This window comes from Rhea pennata, chromosome 1 (assembly GCF_028389875.1).
Source record: "Rhea pennata isolate bPtePen1 chromosome 1, bPtePen1.pri, whole genome shotgun sequence".
In the NCBI taxonomy this organism is placed as follows: Eukaryota; Metazoa; Chordata; class Aves; order Rheiformes; family Rheidae; genus Rhea; species Rhea pennata.
In genome coordinates this window covers 112,921,935-112,940,180 of record NC_084663.1, presented here as the reverse complement: position 1 = coordinate 112,940,180, position 18,246 = coordinate 112,921,935, and the positions used below count along the sequence as shown (strand labels likewise).

General features: G+C 37.7%; 1 long non-coding RNA gene across 6 annotated transcripts in view; it reads right to left on the bottom strand.

Moving 5' to 3' along the window:
- The window catches only part of LOC134138856 (uncharacterized), a 155,374-nt gene that overhangs the window by 117,324 nt on the left and 19,804 nt on the right, over positions 1 to 18,246 (bottom strand). For all 6 annotated transcript variants that reach the window (XR_009958035.1, XR_009958031.1, XR_009958034.1 and 3 more), the window contains exons 2-3: positions 13,932 to 13,975; positions 10,107 to 10,210 (exon numbers count right to left, since the gene is read on the bottom strand). This is a non-coding gene — a long non-coding RNA (uncharacterized LOC134138856). The remainder of the gene's footprint in view (positions 1 to 10,106; positions 10,211 to 13,931; positions 13,976 to 18,246) is intronic.

Here is an 18,246-nt window from a genome sequence, read left to right as displayed (position 1 = left end):
GTTATGCTCACAAATCCTACACAGACTGTGTTTCTTAGAGTTAGCAGAGTCACACAAAGCATCCAAAGAATAATTTCAAACAGAACAAATTCATAAAAATAACAATTCCTTCTCAATTCATGAACCAAGAGAGAGGTATATACATATAAAGGAAGGCTGAAGCTCATGCAGTGAGACCCTTAGAACATTAATGTCAGCATGACTGCACAGCACCACCCAGACCGAAGAAAATGCATCCTTTAGTTCTTGATGCTTTAAAAGCTATCACCAGGAAAAAGCTTGAAGGCTTTTATAAATCTCTATTTATTCAACAAGAACACATTGTTTGTTATCTTAATGGTATCTATGAAACACTGTGAATCACTGTCTATCCATATTAAACCTACTTTCATATTTTTCCTCTCTGCTGAGAGAAACTGATGAGGCTGAATGAAGACTGCAATGGCTATAGTATCTATAGGTAGACAAGGTCATAATTGTTGAGTAAGCAGCAGCAAAGGGAAAGAAGTATGATCTTAAACAAATCAAAACCATGCAGAAAGCTACTGTTAGTTAATATTCGGAGAAAGTGATTTACAGTCCCTCAGTGAACGAACTTCTTTGTTCATAAACAAAGATTAGATTGTGACTCCTATAAGCTTGTTACTGCCACTGAATTTGTCATTGAATGTCTTCCTCAGAGAGTCAAATGTTTATGAAGGCACAGATAAACTAAAGCACTTATGCAATTAATTCCCCTTGGTTACAAAGGAATTTGTGATCCTAAATCTAGGATTTTACAGGTATTGTGATTAATCCTTTCTATAATTTGTAATTTGAGTTTTGATTGCTATTTTCCCTATTCGCTGACTGAATAGTTTAAACAAGGGCTAACTAAACTTTCCATAGGAGAATATAATTCAGTGTCAAAGTTAGTATTTCACGGATAGTGTTAATTGTAAGCACTACTGACAACCTGTCCAATGACAAGTTCATCTTAATAAAGTTCATCTTAAGTTCATCTTAATAAATTGATTGGGTACTTTAGAAATTTAGTTTTGTGTTTTAAGGGACTGAGTAATCATTTTTCAACACCTTTTCAGCATTAATTTGCAAAAAAATGAATGTGTATTTTTTTTATATGTTAAACTGCCATATTGTAATATCAATAGTACTTGGAACCTGGTCCAAGACTGAAGCTTATGTATTTTGTCAGTTTATTTTATCAATAGTGCAGCTAAAACAATAGTACTAAATTAAACAATTAAAAAATCACAATTTTCAAATATAACTGTTCTTCTTCTTCTTCCCCTGCTCCTTCTTTTTTTTTCCTCCTCCCACAAGGAGGAAGAAAAATGTTAATCCTCTCTTCATCCTTGAACCATTCCTGTTCTTGAGCCAAATAGTTCTTCCTCCTCCCTGTTACAATTGTTCCATCCACTTCTATCTCCCTAGCAGTCCTCAATGATTGCTGCTTCCTTTCCATCTCCTAGCCATTCCCGACACCTCTTCCATCCCCTTACTATTTTCTCTTCTCTTGTTTCAACTCCACTTGTTCTTCCTCTTTTCTGACACAATTAAGCTCTTGGATGAAGTTTTGTTTCTGTATCACCCCAAAACAACACATTTTTAAAAGGGTTCAAATATCATTTTCAAATCATCAAATTATTGGTGAACACATTTGCTCAATATTCACCTAATTCTAAACTTTCTACTATGCAGCATAAATAGTACAAATAGAGCTCAGTGAAACACCATTAAGTTTATTGCAGTATAACCTGCATTAGCAAAAGGAGCATACAAAGCCACAAATATGAGGACTAAAATAATCTAATATTCATTAGAGTACAATCAGAAGCAAGAATTATGACCTAATAATAGACAGGTTTCAGGGAAAAGCAATTAAGGGAACAGGAAAAAAATATACTTGATGTGAGCAGTAATATTAAGGGATCAAACTGAACAGTTGAATCAAAACCTCCTAATAAAACATTCACTTCATTTTGGGTATGTACTTTGCAAACATATAATATCCTACTTGGCATTGCTTTTGGTTGATTAACTCTCTCCAGGTGTAAGTCAGGCACTTTCACTTACACGCTTCAATACACAGACTCATAATACACAGACCCATCATTCAAGTTATTACACACGTTTTCTCCCTTATCTTTTCAACTACCAAGAATAGGACTGAATATATGGATATACAGCAGAGGGATAAACCATCCTTCCAATCTGTTTATTACAAATAACTAGGGATAATACAGCATAAATGCTACAGCAGTGCATAAAAATAAGGGTAATAATGTACCAGTTTCATGGCTGGTCTAGTGATTTCATGAGGAAGGCTGGTTTTCATTATCTGATAAACTGGTCCTATATTTAGTTAGCAACTCGCTTATCGAGGCCAAAGACAGCAAATTGCTATATAAAGCAAATGAAAAGAGGAACAGTGCTTCCAATGTGTTAAAGAACAGGTAAAACTATTATGGCTCTTCATTCTTTCCCTGTGTGTTTGAACTCTCTGCTCTGTGCTCAGTTAGCTGAACATTGATGTTTCTTCGTGACAACTGGGTGAAATTAATAGGAGATTTGTCACAGAAAATAATGAGAGTTGGTGTTTTTAAGTTTTTTGAGTTTGGGGTTTTTTTACTAGGTAAGTGTTTTTTATTTTCCTCTTCCTCCAAGATGTTCCTATATCCTCAATTCAGAGGAAAGAAAATATTTCGTAGTACAAAACACACCCCAGCAGTGAAAATTTCACTTATCACTTTGTTCCCCAAAGGCTCTGAACACAGCCCTGGAAGTCAGCTAGGCTCCAGGGAACTACAATTGTTTCATGAACAATCCAATAAAATTCCTAAGGTCTATCCTATGTTGTACAGACTTTCAGACTCTCCGTACGCTAAGATTAAACTAACTTCCATTTCCATTGTTTCAGAGAATTTCCTTATGAATGGGAAAACTTAATAATAAACTTCACTAAAAAAACAACACTCCAAATGCTTCTGTGCTGTAGCATGAAAAATAATTTCTGCTAGAAATTTCAGCCCATGTTCTTTATCATCATGGGACCATTACTATGTAACAATGTTCTGCTTCCTTGCCCACTTGCTTTTCTGCCATTGCTTCATTTTCTGCAGAAACATACAAATATCAGCATTTAATTAAACCTATTTTTAAAAGATTTATAGCATATTAGCTTTAATGAGAATATTTAACAATTTTTATAACAATAAGCTAGGTGGTTGATCAGGAAAAACTATTCAACCTTTTGCTAATTACTGTAGGAAATAAGTTTTCTTGGAAGCCACATAGCAACTCATGAAACAAAGTAGAGGTGAGGTAATTACCTAGATAAACATTAAATTACCAGAGTAGATAAATTCTAGAAATAGCTATATAAATTCTTATTATCTTACATACTCTAATTATCTTAAAATAGTCCTTGGTGTTTCAGTTGTGAAGCTAGATGAATGAGTGCTTGGTTTTGGTATGAATGTATAACTTCAAACTCTGAATATCTCAAAAATTAATAGCAAGTGTAAGTATGCTAGATATCCAAGAGCAGGCAGTGATGGAGAGAGAGAAGAAAAAGAAAAGCAAGATCCTATGCCTTTAATTTATGAAGTTAAAGAATTCTGAAGCTCTTAATTGGCTTTGGTCCTTTTAATTCTCCTATGAAATAAATTTAGATCTCAGAAGAACTCCAGAAATCTATGGTCCTTTCGGTATTACCTAAGTCTTCAGAATCCAGCTGTGGATGAATGCTCACATAAATGCTGCTGTTCCAAAAACGTAAACAGCTTCTATTCCAAAACCTCTGCAACTGCTAGTGATTGTAGAGGATATTCTCTGAAGAACAAATTTTACTGAGATCTTCTTCTTTGCAGTTAATAAACTGATACAAAAAATTACAGCAGATGAAGATTTATGATGGGAGAAAAATCCTAGTTGCTAAACTGGCTTAGCTTGTTCCTAAAGTCAAGGAGGCAACTTCAAAAAGGACAGAGAATGACATGAACCTGGCACCCTTCTTTCATGGAATACAAGGAGTATCCCTGATTCGAGGCATAGATAACAGTGTTTGCGGTTTGAAAATACGTCAGGTACTGTCATATGCTTGGTATTTTAAGAGTGGGAATAAGTATGTCTCTTAATTTAACATTAAGACTGTAAATGAGTGCTTCACCACTCTAACATTGAGGAGAAATCTCTCTTTAAATTTTGGCTTAAATCTAGAAGCCCACTTGGACCCCCAAATGTGCTCTATAATTCATAATGTTGTCTCTGAACCAGTGTTTCAACTTCTATTATAATTTCTTCTCCTAAAAACAGACTGTTCCATCCTACGCTTGCTGAAGTTAGGTGTATTTTCTTCATATGTGTGTGTGCAGACTAGCAGCCTCACAATCACAGGCCCTGATTCTCATGGGAGATTTCAACCACCCTGACATCTGCTGTAAGGGCAACCCAGCAAGGCATAAACAGTCCAGGAGGCTCCTGAAATGCATTGATGATAACATTCTGGCACAGGTGATGGAGGAGCCTACGAGAAAGGGTGCTGGATCTTGTCCTAACCAACAGAGAGAAACTGGTTGGAAATGTGAAGGCTGGGGGCAGCCTTGGCTGCAGTGACCATAAGATGCTGGAGTTCAGGATCCTGCAGGAAAGAAAGCAAGGCAACAAGCAGGATTGCAACCCTGGACTTCAGGAGAGCAGATTTTGGGCTCTTCAGAGACCTAATTGGTGGAATCTCATGGGTTAAGGCCCTAGAAAGAAGAGGGGTCCAGGAGAGCTGGCTAATATTCAAGCATCACTTCCTCCAAGCTCAAGAGTGGTGCGCCCCTATGAGCAAGAAGTGCAGCAAAAGGGACAGGAGACCTGCATGGGTGAGCAAGGAGCTCCTGGCCAAACTCAGACAGAAGAAGAAAGTACACAGGATGTGGAAGAGGGGACAGGCTACTTGGGAGAATTATAGGAATGCAGTCAGAGTATGTAAAGATACAGCAAGGAAGGCTAAGGCCCAGTTGGAATTGAGTCTGGCAAGGGATGTTAAGGACAACAGGAAGGGCTTCTTCAAATACATTGGCAGCAAGAGGAGGACTAGGGAAAATGTGGGCCCACTACTGAATGGGGTGGGGCCCATGGTGAGAAGAGATACAGAGAAGGCAGAATTACTGAATGCCTTCTTTGCTTCAGTCTTCACTGCTAAGTGCAGCCCTCAGGAATCCCGGAGGCTGGAGGTAAGGGAGAAAGTCTGGAGAAAGGAAGACTTTCCTTTAGTTGAGGAGGATAGGATTAGAGACCTTCTGGGCAGGCTAGACATCCACAAATCCATGGACTCAGATGGGATGCACCCACAGGTACTGAGGGAGCTGGCAGATGTTGTTGCCAGGCCACTCTCCATCATCTTTGAAAAGTCATGGAGAGCTGCCTGAGGACTGGAAGAAAGCCAATGTCACTCCAGTCTTCAAAAAGGGCAGGAAGGAGGACCCAGGCAACTATAGGCTGGTCAGCCTCACCTCCATCCCTGGAAAGGTGATGGAACAGCTCATTCTGGATGTCATCTCCAAGCATATGGAGGGAAAGAAGGTGATCACGAGTAGTCAGCATGGATTCACCAAGGGGAAATCCTACTTAACCAATCTGATAGCCTTCTATGATGGCATGATTGGCTGGGTAGATGACAGGAGAGCAGTGGACGTTGCATACCCTGACTTCAGCAAGGCTTTGACACTGTCTCCCATAACATCCTCCTAGAGAAGCTCAGGAAGTGTGGGTTAGATGAATGGACAGTGAGGTGGATTGAGAACTGGCTGGAAGGCAGAGCTCAGAGGGTTGTGATCAGTGGTGCAGAGTCTAGTTGGAGGCATGTAGCTAGTGGCGTCCCCCAGGGCTCAGTACTGGATCCCATCCTGTTCAACTTCTTCAATGACTTGGACGAAGGGACAGAGTGCCTCTTCAGCAGGTTAGCTGATGATACCAAGGTGGGAGGAGTGGCTGACACACCTGAGGGCTGTGCTGCCATTCAGAGAGACCTGGACAGGCTGGAGAGCTGGGCAGAGGGGAACCTCATGAGGATCAACAATGGCAAGTACAGAGTCCTGCACCTAGGGAGGAATAACTCCATGCACCAGTACAAGGTGGGGGCTGACCTTGTGGAGAGCAGCTCTGCAGAGAAGGACCTGGGAGTGCTGGTGGATGACAAGTTGACTATGAACCAGCAATGTGCCCTTGTGGCCAAGAAGGCCAATGGTCTCCTGGGGTACACTGGAAAGACTGTTGCCAGCAGGTCAAGGGAGGTGATCCCGCCACTCTACCTAGCCCTCATGAGGCCTCATCTTGAGTACTGTGTCCAGTTCTGGGCTTCCCAGTCCAAGAGAGCCATGGAGCTACTGGAGAGAGTCCAACGTAGGGCTACGAAGATGATCAGAGGGCTGGAGCATCTCCCCTGTGAGGAACGGCTGTGAGATCTGGGCCTGTTTGGCCTGGGGAAGAGAAGCCTGAGGGGGGATCTTATCAATGTCTACAAGTACCTGAAGGGAAGGTTTCAAAGGGATGGGGCCAAACTCTTTTCAGTTGACCATGTGACAGGACAAGAGGCAATGGGCAGAAATTGAAGCACAGGAAGTTCCGCCTGACTGTGAGGGGGAATTTCTTCCCTGTGAGAGTGACAGAGCACTGAAACAAGTTGCCCAGAGAGGCTGTGGAGTCTCCTTCTCTGGAGATATTCAAGGCCTGCCTGGAAGCAACCCTGTCTAACATGCTCTAGGTGATCCTGCTTGAGCAGGGAGGTTGGACTAGATGATCTCCAGAGGTCCCTTCCAACCTTACTGATTCTATGATTCTGTGAAATAGCTCACCCTTTTTACCATTATGGGGGCAGGCGTCTGGCTCTGAGGTGCGCTGCTGGCACAGGGTCTCCAGAGGTGGCTGGGCTTGCTGTGTTTTGATTTGGGTTGGGCTGGGCTGACCAGGTGCCTCATGGCCAAGTGCCCATTGTCCAGCCTGTCTGAGCTGCAGCTCAGTGAGTGCCACCAGGGAAGGGCCTGACAGCCACAGGCAGCCCTTGCCCCACAGACAGCTCCTACAGCATAACATCAGAGGAGAGGGGTAGGTACTGAGAAGTCTTGTGGAAACATATATATATATATATATATATATTTATCTACAGAACTAACGAGGCTTTTCTGTGCTATACAGATTATTTGGTCTAGGGCTGTAATACTGTAACTGGACTTACAGTAACTGTTCATTGTATGTAAAGAATTTAATTAGGCTAACAAAAATTCTTGGCTCCAGATATAACCCTTTTAACCATAAGAAGTTTTGAGTATATCAAATGTTTTGACGATCCTACCAGTTCTGACATTGCATGAAATGGGTCAAATGTCAGAAAATAGCTGCTGTAATGGTAAACTATGATTCCAGTGAATATGAAATTTAATAACTCATGTCCCTATTTTAGTTTGCTATATTTACCACCATGTTCATTTAACATCTCTCTTTGGGGGAGAGCTATTCTTCTTTGTGATTACCCTGGACAACTGGCAAATGAGACAGCAGCTAATTTTCAATTAGCTTCCAGAGAGCGCTATCAAAACAGGTACAGAAAAAAAGAGAGAGGATTAATCTTTTCTCCCAGATGGATTCACAAATGCTTACTGTCTGTCTCCACTGACTGTGGGCAAAACATTATGTTTTTCGCATACTTATTTATTCTGAGTGTTGCCATTGTGGAATCTTGGAAGATAAATATGGCAAAAAAGTCCTTGTTCTCACTTCTATATTTTATTTTAAATAATTACTTCATTTCTTTTTAAACTTCAGTGTTAAGACTATGAATGCAATGAAAACTGAAAATATCACCATCATGAAGCTATATTTGCTCAAAAATTCATTTTCCTTCCAAAAGGATTTATATTGCCTCTCCCCTCAAGACTTGACAGATATGTGGAATCTCAGACAAATGTGAAAGTTTTCAAGTTATTTTTACTTTGATACAAGTATGTCATAAGCTTCATGGCAATGTTGGCTTTTCACAATATACAATACAATATACCATAATCCTATATTCCTAAGCAACCATTCATTTTATAAAAACAGTTTATTTTCAGTTTACATGACAGAGTATTCAACTCAGGACCAATCTGTATATTTACTATGCTGAGCACTAGCGGCAGTTATTAAAGAAAAAATAAAAATCCTGCACTCACTGCATTCAATATTAAATCTACTAATGACTTTATAGGGTAGGGAAAACATTTGTGTGGAGTGAGAGAAAACATTTTTATTTCTATTTCTAAAAGGTATCAATTAAAAATTTATTTAAGCAACTTGAGATTCTCATTCTCTTTCATAACAAAAAAACTAGCTAAATCTGAAACTATTATAATCACATCTACTATAATAATCCATGCTTATTTCTTTTTAATACTTTATCTAAATGTTATCATGTGCATGTTATCAACTTCTCCAGCACTTTAAGTGACTTGTTCAAGATGTCTCTAAAAAGAGGACTTGGGCATGCCACTTTCACAAATCATCAGTAGATAACAGACAGTTTACTAATATGTGGTAATATTTTCATTATTCACATATATTAAAATATTAAAATACCTAAACAAAACAAGTTTTAATACAGGCAACTGGTAATATCTACAGATTGATAGACATCAGTAGGCATTTATGAAACATGAGTTCCATCTGATATTCTAGGTGACTGCTTATGTTACAGATTAAATCTTATAAGTTATACTTTAAAAGGTATATTACAGAGTAAAATATAGGTTATTTTTATAAATGATATTTTTCACATCAGTACAATTAAACTTTATAATTAAAAAAAAATTAAACCATGACTTTAAAATAGTTTTTGAATTAGATTTATCAGTGCTAAAAATTAATGATTACAAGTCTGAACCTCAGCAAATGGAATTAAGTAGAGCTGGGTAGATTTTATCATATGAAAATTTAGACTTTGCATCCAGTGAAGTTAAGTATCTGGGTATGCGTGAGAATCTGGGATCTATTTCCTCAAATACAAAGGTCAGTTTCGTTCTTATTAATTTTTCTATTATTTCCAATAAAAAAATTAAACTAACAATATATAGCAAAGACTCTAATACAAGCTTTGATTTAGGGGCGTCTGCTGAAAAACATAGCATTCAAAAGAACCACCTAAAATATGCAATATTTCTATTCAAGTATCCTAAATTTCCTCATAGGTCCACTACTAGCATTTGTAAACACTTCTGTTTGACAATTAGTATTAGGGAGAACTGAAGTAATCTGAAATGGATTGGAAATTGTTTCCATGCACACTATCTGTAGGAAAAAAGTATTGAGCGCTTATTCTACTCACACCCAGCCTGATATGGATGGATGAGCACCCCACTAAGACATCAGCAAGGAAAAACACATGCATAATAGCAAGGAATAGGAAGATAAACATTTTATTCCTCATTAATACAAGGAGTTACCTAGTTGATGAAGTACAAGAGATGAGTCCTGCATTTGCATCTTTAAAAAAAATGAATTTTAGCTAGTAAGAATGGATAGATAATCTCCCAAATAAGAAAAATACATGTTAACAGAGAAAGAGTTAATCAATTAGTATTAGCTTTTATGGTCTAATGGATATATCCTAAGACACAAAGTAAGGAACACGATAAAAATTTCTCACAAGGTGAGCATCAGCAAAAAATAAAGGAAGTTTATTAGCTCAGGAAATTTGTTAGCTGAAGAAATGGGATGAGGGTAAAAGGATAAACAGACATTTCTGAGGTGTCTGAGCATAAGCAAATTGCTTTCTCTTTCATATTGTCCACAAAGTCTTTCATAGGTAATTGTCTAATGTGGCTATGAGAAATAAATAATTTTAATAATATTCTATCTGTTTTTAAACACCAGGAGAACATTTCCCTCAATTAGTAGTATGGCTAATTTATACATAAGTTGCTGAGATCCTAAGAAGTGTCCAGTTCCCAAATGCATTCTACAAGCATGTTAAAAATGTAGTGGAGAATGATCCTGGACAAACTTTATGGAGTAAGCAGAGATCTGGCATCATAGAAATAAGATGAAGAAACATCTTCCAGTAGTAACCAGGAAGGCATACTCACATGTAGAAAACACTGGGCAGAATCCTTGAAATTGTAGCTCAGCTGTAGCTCAGCCTCTGGGGTTTTTTGTTTGTTTTGAATAATGAAATGTCTACACATCTTAGCTAGGAAACAACAACAACAAAAAAACCCTTCTTTAATTAGGTATGTGTCAGAATGTCACTTTGCACATTCTCTCCAGATTTTATAAAATGAACTATGATAATGTAAATAAGAACTTTTTTTAAAAAATGTAGGCTTTCAAAGATACAGGAAATGCATCTGTATCATTACATAAGACAGGGAACGGAGCCTGATAATATTTTTGTAAAAACTGTCACAAACTGTATTTTCCAAATAACTCTTCCAGTAACATATAAAATTAATGATTCTCCATTTATTTATCTTTTATATCATATAAAAGGGTAAGACCCTTAGTAGAAAATAAAGTTCTCAAGAAAACATTCACTTCTATTGAAGCCAAGAAAACAAACACTGATTCACATTTATAGGCAAAACTGCCAGAAATTTTTTACATAATAATCTTGGTCAAAGTATTTTCATATCTTTTATTTAGCTTTGGGATCTAAGCCTGGACCAACTTATTTTCAAATATAGTGAATCTCCAGATTCTAAAGATGCCATTTGAATGGGTTTTCACCTTTAAAAGTCTCCCACTTTAAAACCACACTGCATTTTTGGTTTTTATTTTTGTTTTGCAGAACTTGCCAGAGCTAAAATACCTTTAGATCACTATGAACACACACAGCAACTCTGGCAAGTTCGGGCCATTTCATAGACTAACTGGTAAGGGAAACTGGAACCCAACAAAATGAAAATTCTGTTTTCATGTTACCATCATGACCATTTCCAGAGGCCAGAAAGCACTTGTGGAGGTTAAAGGTCATTTAAACTGTGGTTGCACCCTTTTTTTCAAGTAAGTTCTTCAGAAAAAGGGAAAGACTAAAAGACTATACATGAACTGCCCTCTTCCTCCTTCTTCCTAGGTGCTATTGTTACAAGGTCTGTCTAAGCCTTCTTCAACATTAAAAAGTTATATGAAACACAAAGCAAAAACAACAATCAGCCTTCTTAAGAAGACTAAAGTCCATTTGTAACTGTAATTTAAGACATCCTTTCTAATATGAAAGTTATTAAAGTTGGTTAAGAATTGGACATTAGTTGATTTAAATTACTTGATATTCTCCCAAGTATAGGAATTCCTCAAAGGATCAAAAATCAGAATTCACACCTTCTTCACTTCAGTCTTTAGTGTTAAACCCAGCCCTGATGGGGGTTTAATGGGTCCTGATGCTCCAGAGAGGTTGAGGTCATGAGTGCTGCGAGAGCTGGTGGACATCATGGCTAGGCCACTCTCAATCAATCTTTGAAATGTCATGGAGAACTGGAGAGGTGCCTGAGGACTGGAAGAAAGCCAATGTCACTCCAGTCTTCAAAAAGGGCAGGAAGGAGGACCCAGGCAACTATAGGCTGGTCAGCCTCACCTCCATCCCTGGAAAGGTGATGGAACAGCTCATTCTGGATGTCATCTCCAAGCATATGGAGGGAAAGAAGGTGATCACGAGTAGTCAGCATGGATTCACCAAGGGGAAATCCTACTTAACCAATCTGATAGCCTTCTGTGATGGCATGATTGGCTGGGTAGATGACAGGAAAGCAATGGATGTTGTCTACCTTGACTTCAGCAAGGCTTTGACACTGTCTCCCATAGCATCCTCAAGAGGCAAACTCAGGAAGTGTGGGTTAGATGAATGGACAGTGAGGTGGCTTGAGAACTGGCTGGGAGGCAGAGCTCAGAGGGTTGTCATCAGCAGCACGAAGTCAAGTTAGAGGCCTGTAGCTAGCGGTGTCCCCCAAGGGTCAGTACTGGGTCTAGTATTGTTAAACTTAGTCATCATTGACCTGCAGGAAGGGACAGAGTGCCTCTTCAGCAGGTTTGCTGATGATACCAAACTGGGAGGGGTGGCTGATGCACCAGAAGGCTGTGCTGCCATTCAGATGGACCTCAATATGATGCAGAGATGGGTAGAGAGGAACCCTCACAAAGTTCAACAAAGGCAAGTGGAAGGTCCTGCACCTCAGGAGGAATAACCCCATGCACCACTACAGGCTGAGGGCTCACTCACTGGAAAGCAGTTCTGTGGAGAAAGAGCTGGGGGTCCTGGTGGACAATAAGTTGACCACCCGCCAGCCATGTGCCCTTGTGGTCAAGAAGGCCAATGTTATCCTGGACTGCATGAGGAAGAGCATTGACAGCAGGTTGAGGGAGGTGATCAAGCACGTCTGTCCAGCCCTAGCGAGGTGACATCTAGAGAACTGTGTCCAGTTCTGGGCTCCTTAGCAGAAAAGAGATATGCAGTTACTGGAGAGTCTAGCAAAAGGCTACTTAGATGATTAATGGACTTAAGCATCTCTCTTATGAGGAAAGGCTGCAAGAGCTGGGACTGTTTAGCCTATAGAAGAGAAGGCAGAAGGGGATCTTATATTTGTAAGTATCTGAATGGAAGGTGTGAAAAGGATGAGGCCAGATTCTTTTCAGTGGTGCTCAGTGACAGGACAAGAGGCAACAGGCACAAACTGAAACGCGGGAAGCTCCATATGAACGAACATAAGGAAAAATCTTTTTTACTGTGAGGAGGGTGACCAAGCACTGGAACAGATTGACCAGAGGGGTTGTGGAGATATTCAAAAGCTGTCTGGACACAATCCTGTCTAATGTGATATAGGTGACCCTGCCTGAGCAGCAGGGTTGGACTAGATGATCTCTACAGATCCCTTCCAGTCTCACCAATTCTGTGATTCTGTGATTCTTTGAAGGTTAGCCTTTTAAAACATTACACCTATGCATATGTCCGCACTCAAGTATACTTTCCCTTATGAAGAAAGAAAGACTAAGTTATTTCAAAAAAGGATATATTTATACTATACACTCTTCTGAAGGAACAAGGAAATCATGCTCATTGAAACTGTAAACAATGGCCTCAAAAAGATAAAGTATCTGATCTAAAACACACTGAAGTCAAAGGAAGAAATCCTACTAGATTTCAAAGATATCTGAAGTGAATAGAGTACTTTGTACAATGATGAACCAATATTAAATTCATCAGAACAATGAAATTATTAACAACACTGAGATGCCACCAGCTGACTTGACAGTAAGAGAAGAATGTCTGATATATACTTAATCAGCTGCAAAGAACGCTAGGTGAGGGTTTCAGAAACATAGTGAACGGAAAGGATTCTGAATGTGTTAGGAAGACAAAGTAGTTTATTTTCACACCAAGAGCTATTGACTGCATATGACGTAAACATTATCTGCATATGCCTACTAAAAGTAGTATTTTCTGTAAGCCCCCTTAACTTTTACACAATACTGCTCTCTGTCAGAACGTTACAAAACATGGATCATCATGAAACTCTGCAGAAAATGGTCCATTTAAAATAACTCTATTATTATATCTCTGAAATGAAGCCCCTATTGCACAAGTGTATTATCTAAGTATTTATCTGATTAATAGTATAAGCTACTTCAATCACATGACAACACTGTTTTAAAATCAAGCTCATTTTACATTATTTTGTACTTGGGATATTTTTCTTTTCCCCAGGTCAAGAGTCTTTCAATCTTTCTTTAAGACTTTACGTCAAAATTAAAGATCAACAGGGTTGGTGCATTTGAAGATATGTAATGTATATGTATGTATGTAATGAAACTATATGAGAGAGATCTAATATACAGTAATTTAATTTCTGGACTGAATGCAGATAGTGCTGTCATAAAACTGGGAGAAAAGAATTGGGAAAATTACAAGTTATTCCTCTTACCTTATCTCCTGAGTAAGATTCTTCTATTTCTTTCTTGTCAGCCTCTAAAATAGATTACATGTCTTTAAGTCAGAAAGTTACAAGGCAGGCTAAAGGATGCCATTTATAGCCATGCTTGACAACTGATGAGTTCTGTCTATGTTTATTTTAATCCCTTCTGCCTCTGAATATAATAATATGGGAATTCTTTCAGAAATAGAGTTTGTCAAACTGGCAGTTTCCACATCGTCAGAGAACTAGCATTGCATCTGTACCTCTTATTTAAAGTATCTTCAAAACCATACTCTGAATACTGCTAGTCTTTGCTCTTTGTCATCAGCTGACTAATATCTATCAGCTTTCAGTTGCCTTTTCTAAGGATGAATTTGGCTTTTGAAATCACTGTTGACAATGTATTTGCTGCAGCACTGCTCAGCTCTGTTTGCACTATGATCTGGATTCCTTTTCTGCAGAAGTAAGAGCACTGGCAGGGTCGATGTGTCTTTAGATCTCACCTTGACTTGCAGTCAGGATATAGCATCATAGTTCCTGCATCTAGACCCAGAAAATTAAATAGTCTTCCTAAGTCCAATAGTCCATGTGTGCCCAATGGTGTTGCTATATGTTTTAGTTTTCAGCATCTTTTTTATCCTTCCTAATCCTTGTCCAGCTCTTTTGAAGTTAAAAATTCTGACTAGTAAGAATGACCGTCTTAAAAATTGAAAAAAACCTCTCAAATCCCACAATTATCTCTATTTTATATCTCACAACTATCTCTATTTTATGTCTATATCAAACAGATTTTATCAGTCCTGAGCACACCTTTCCTGACACAATGCAGCACTCCCTCTCGGTTATAGTATTGTTTCTACACGTCAAGCAAGTCACGTTAGTTTCACCCTTTCAGAATAAGAAAAACAACCAAACAACCAAAATAATAAGTATTAGCAAAACAGTTTCTACCCCTTCTTAGATCCTTCATTAGATTCATCTCATTTTCCTGAATGGCTCAGTTAGGCTTTTTTACTCTCTCTCTTAACAAAAGCAAAACTCAACAAAATTAACAAAAAACCCCCACCAAAATTTAACAAAAATAACAAAAGCAATTTAAAAACTTACAAAATATATCAATACACAGACTGCATTCTTTATACTTATACTTTTCTCCTCTTTGCCACATACTGTTCACATGTTCACATGGGTTCACCTTCCTCTTTTCCTGGACTAACTTGTATCTGCTGAGTTTAAATATAGCTCTAAAGATCTAGCAGATATTTCAAGCTGGTGTCAGGATATATACTGTGTCAATATACAATACATAAGAAATACTCCTTTTAATGAGGGACAGCTGAAAGGTGTAACAAGGACTGTTCCCTCAAAGGTTTACAAAACGCGTCTTCTATTCAGGAAGGGACTAGGAACTTTCCATGTGAAAGTATAGATAAAATGTTTTAAAACAATTTAGTACTTCACTACTGCTTCAACACCCATTACAAACATTACGCTGAAAAATCATTGTCATTGATTATCAGTAATATAGATTGAAGAGAGCTCAGTAAACTTCATGCATTAAAAATGTTTCCTTGCACAGGATCTATTGTATAATTATAGGAATCTTGATTAGAAATGACCTACAGGATTCTGCTGCTGCAGTTTTATATATATTAATGAAACATATTTTAAAGGTCTTTTTCAATCAGTTCTTTTAGCTACTTAAACTCATACCTAAATTGCAAGTAAATGAGAAATCAAAGTAAAGTCAGTGACATTTGAAAGACGCTTCAGATTAAATATCTGTATAAACATCTTGCTCACTTGGTGTGCAACAGCGAAGCATAGTGAATGACTTCAGAGATTTTCAGATACTTCTGTGTGATTCAGGAAAATCATAAAAGTCTGCCAAAGTCCCACATGACCACACATCTCCCCAAAGCAGTAATATAACTCAATGCAGTGAATTCCTTTACACTTAAATTTGTTGCACATATGCATTTACACAGTTCATTTGTAAAGATAAAAGATTAGTATTTAGCCAAGCATTAAATGTGAGGCAATGGTAACACCAGCAGGTAGTACAACATTTCTGCATTTTTACAGCAACTGTGGTGGTTTTGCCATTCTTTGTGCTACAGCCAGAGCCCACAGGTATCATTCAAACCACATTCACACTTTCCTATGAGCAACTGCCAATGGAATCGAGTGCTCAAGAGACTCATCTGCCTTGAAGTAATTCTAGGCATACCTCTCAAGGGGGAGACTAATGAAAGCAAAAATGAAATGGTCCAGCGATGATATAGAACACCAAGACAGAGTCAATGGTGAGAACAGAGGGAGGCAGGCATGAGTGTTCATCCTGAATTCAAAATTAAGTCAGCTTCTATTTTAGATTCAGAAAACCTGGGCTTCAAACTGTTGGTTTTCTTTAGAAATGGCTTTAGCTGGTCAAATTTAGGACTGCTTCTTGATTTATGTAAATAAGGGTCTGAATTCACACAAAAGTTAGGTATTTATGATGATTTTTTTTATTCAGTCCATTCTAACAGCCCTCATACCTGACCTCATTTCAATTCCAAAGATTAAAATGGCAAAACAGATTTTCAATCTATTTAGCATAGTTTAAGCAGCCTAAGACAAAACAGCTTATTGTGCATTGTACTTTTGCTGGTTATTTAAGAAAAATTCTAATACTACAATGACAGAATAGTAAAATATAGTAGAGTGAAAGAATAGAAAATGTTAAGATATTCTCTTCTCTGAGAAATCATGTTGAAAATACATATATTTTTACATGTTTCTATGAAGTTCAATACATTACTGAGAAAGAAATAAATTATGATAATTCTTCTATTATTATCCCATTCCATTTATTTAAGCATAGTGCTTTTAATAAACTGCACAGTGTGAAATGTATCATTTTCCCAAGGGAACCATGTAAAATATATATATAATACTAAAAGATTTCTTAAGCCGGAGCACACCGCACTAGTTTTGTTCTATCCTTCTTCAGATGGTTGAAGGATGTCCCCACTAAGAGACTGAATCCTATTCTCATCTTCTCCTTTTTAATTTATTTTGATTGCCTTTAAAATATTAATTAACTTCTTAGCATACATATATCCAAAACTAGGTATTATTGACTAACACTGCACTTCATATACATGCTATATGTAAAGCAGGATAGACAATGCACCTCAGTGCAGGCTGATTCAACCTGTCAGACAGCTACATAAATGAGACCATGCTGAGCTCTAGGCTGTTAGAGCTGGATTGCTTCCAGCTACCTGGGCAAATCTAATTCAGGAATCTCTGTGTCTTCAGAGTAGACACATTTAAACAAATATGGCTACACTTGGGAATAATCCAAATGATTTTCAATCATGGTTAGTAAAAATAATGGGGCACAGAAAATTGATAAGAAAACAGAGATTTTACTAATAACAGAAAGTAATCAATTTTAAATCACAGATTGGAACACGCGCCCTACATGTTGCTTTACTGAAAATTAAATCAGTTATTTGTGTAGCATTATCTCAGAAGTATTCTTTTGTGCTTTACATAATTTTATATAGAGTGATTTGTTTGCCTTTGATGTTAAAATGTTATCCCTAATAACACTCAAGAACCCCTTAACATCCCTTCAGCAACAGGTGTTCCAAATCTTTAGTAAAAGGTTAAGGTAGTAACTAACATTAGAAGTGTAGTCAGTGTCTGTGACACCATGATAAGAATATCACTGTTGTCAAAGAAATACATTATTACATTTGGAATGTCTATACCTAACAAGGGAAAGTAATGCTGTCAGAAAAAATAAACTTCAGCATACCTGAAGTGAGTTATTGTCTATAAAAAAGGCAATTTATAAAAAGAAAAACTGTAAGATGAGGCATCTTATCACCCCCCCCCCCAAAAAAAAAAGACTTCTGATGTTATGTAAATATTAACTCTTCAGTTAATACAGTAATACAGGCTATAAGTATCTTTAAGGCTAAAGAGATCTGCTGATGTGTTTCAAAAAGAAGGAAAATAAAACTCAGCTGAGATGACGGAAAATTTGTTTGCTGATCATTTCTATTCATATATAAAAAATTCTACACAGCCTATGCTCATGGAAAAAAGAAATGTGACCTAGCGGTATAGAGCCAGAGTCAGAGTCTGACTATTATGATCAAAAGAGATTTCTTCCATAGTTTTCAAACAATCCTTCAGTTTGGCTCTATATAAAGAGACGAATTAGGAGGACAAAGAAAAATAAACCACAATTTACATGTTCAAATAACCTTTTTATTTAGAAGAAACTTCAAATGTGAATTCAAACTACAGGATAAGGATTTAGGAA